Source organism: Apis dorsata, unplaced genomic scaffold, assembly GCF_000469605.1.
Source record: "Apis dorsata unplaced genomic scaffold, Apis dorsata 1.3 scaffold_964, whole genome shotgun sequence".
Taxonomy (NCBI): Eukaryota; Metazoa; Arthropoda; class Insecta; order Hymenoptera; family Apidae; genus Apis; species Apis dorsata.
Genome location: NW_006264071.1, coordinates 236,168 through 238,713, shown reverse-complemented (window position 1 = coordinate 238,713; position 2,546 = coordinate 236,168). Strand labels below are relative to the sequence as shown.

Below are 2,546 nucleotides of genomic sequence, written 5' to 3'. Positions count from 1 at the left end.
TTAAAAAAAAAAAAAAAAAAAAATAACACAAACTAACTTAAAAGACGAAATAATAATTCTTCTTTCTTTTACATTTGGATTTAAAAAAAAGAAAAAAAAGAAAATCACTCTTGTTCCAATTTTTCGAAATGTTCGAACGCGTATATATTCGTTACGAAGCCCGATCGAAATTTGAATTCGTAACGAAGTTCGATTCGTTTCCATGGATTCGATGGAGGAAGAGGAAACGGACAGGAGACGGAAATGTATCGCACGAAACGCGGCACGGTTAACGTCGTTAACGGCGTCGGTCGTATTGGATGTACGCGAGCCCGGAGAACTTCGGACAATCTTCTTTGAACGGAGTTGAAAGGAAACTGCGAGAGGACAGCAAGTTCCGAGTTGGCGTGCAATTAACTTGTTTACGAGTTACAATGGATTACGTGTGTCCATCGATTCCTGCTCCTTTCCCCTCTTCCTCACCCCACAGAAATCTCCTCCTCCTCCTCCTCCTCCGTCGAGGAGTTCTCTTCCCTTCTCTTGTCTTACAACCAGGCTGCCTCCAGTTTTCATTCCGGATTATTCGTAGCTTCGTTTGGATAAGATTACCTCGTAATTTGAATAAATTTCATTTACCAAGCGTTCCAATTTCGACCCAGACTCGTTCCAACCGTGCTGCGAACCGGCCCCCTTTTAACCGTTTAAAAATCTCCTCGTTCCATTGTTCCCTCTGAATGTTATCGAACACACTGCAATACTCGAAAAGCTGAATCAATTGGCGCAAGAAGGAAGAAAAAAAGGAAATACGTCGTGAAAGTGATCCATTGGCCGATCCACGGTGGCCGTTTATTTTCACCAAGTACGAGCGTTTTCACGGTTAAGAATTATACACGGTTGAAACGAAGAGGAGAGAACCGATACGCGCGCGCGCTTTGATTTAAAGTATCACTTTTATTGGCCGAATAGCTTATTCTGCCGGTGAACGGTCTGAATAAAATGTTTATTCTCGGGGAAAGATTCAAAGCACGGCCGGCACGTACCGTTTCGCGAGCTATATTTTTTTCCCCCGCGATAGATACGTCCAACCCACTCGGATTTACTCCTCGGGCGCCATTAAAGGCGCGCCATTAGCTGCAACCCCCGTCGCTGCCATATTGTATCGCGTTAATAGCCCGAGTAAATATCCTCCGAGAAGTGGATACCGTTAAATAGACCCGCAATTCTGATCTTACGATCGGACGATCCGAGTTCTTCAATCGTATCTATTAAAACGCGAATATATATTTCCTCGTCTCTTATAGATGAAAATTTCGACGGATGATGAAGAAAAGGGGTACTTTGTAAAACAGGACTCGAGATTTTATACAGCAAAAATTTGTGATTTTTGGATATATCTGACTTTAAATTCTGTAATTTGAAATATTGATTTCTATTAGCTGCGATTTCCAATATTCGCAATCGTACTATGTCCTTTCCAACCCTTGCGATTTTCAATATTCTATCACCGATACTTGATACTCCAATATTCTACTTTTAATATCTGCGATTCCCATTACTTGCTATTTTCAATATTTGTAATTTTCGATATTCTATTTTTTAATACAATGTTATTTCGAGTACTCAAAGTCTAAAATCGAAGGGTAGAATTCTTTGTAGAACGAACTCCCTTTCCATTTGGATTTATCGATTCTCGTGCTTTCAACAACTCAATTTTATCGATATATACATTTACAATATGATGAAACGTATCGGTTAATTAAGCAAATATCGCGTAAAGGATTGCAAACACGTGTTAATGGGTGATCTGATTTATCGAGGGACTGTTCAATTTACAAGCGACCCGCCGAATAATCAACTCTCCGGAATCGATCTCGTTAAACAGAGACGAGGCCGCCGTTATTTCACTATCCGTACCCGTAATTACGTTTACCTCAGATCTCCATTTTTGTAACAATCTTAATTTCCTCGTTCGTTTCTTTTTTTTTTTTTTTTTTTTTCCGCCCCTTCATCTGTCGGGAACGAGATTTAATTAAAAGTCTATCTGCGTTCAATTAATAAAGATACTGGCTATCCTCGCCACCTTACAACCGGTATAATCATCGATCTTGCGTAATTACTGGACTTGTCAGTTGCTTTGATTAAATCCTTCCGTCTCTTTGCTCTCCGGTCTGCTCTCTTCTCTACCTTCAACCAGGTAAATCTGTTCAACTTTCGTTCGAGTTATGCTAAATTATTATTTTTTTTTTTAACGATTTTTCGATTATATGGTCGTTATTCGTGGAATATTATATCGTCAGGTTAACTGAAATCCCGAATTAGAGATCGAATTCAATTATAATAGATAGAACGCGTAACGAAAACTCTTGTCAATCCCTCCCGTATTATTATTGCCCCACTTTTCCTATGCTAATTTTCTATTTCTTCTGGTATCGAGGAGAGTTCAAGATTCTTCCAATTACCGATACCATTATTAATACTCGAGTGGATCCTCGTTAGGATTTGAATACAATTGTGTCACTGAATACGGTGAAGAGTCTCTTTTCTTTCACTCCGCCCCTTTTCAACAC

General features: G+C 39.5%; 1 protein-coding gene across 1 annotated transcript in view; it reads left to right on the top strand.

The window, feature by feature from the left end:
• Positions 1-2,546, top strand: part of LOC102673486 — an 88,558-nt gene that overhangs the window by 73,241 nt on the left and 12,771 nt on the right. The gene's annotated exons all lie outside the window — the stretch shown is intronic.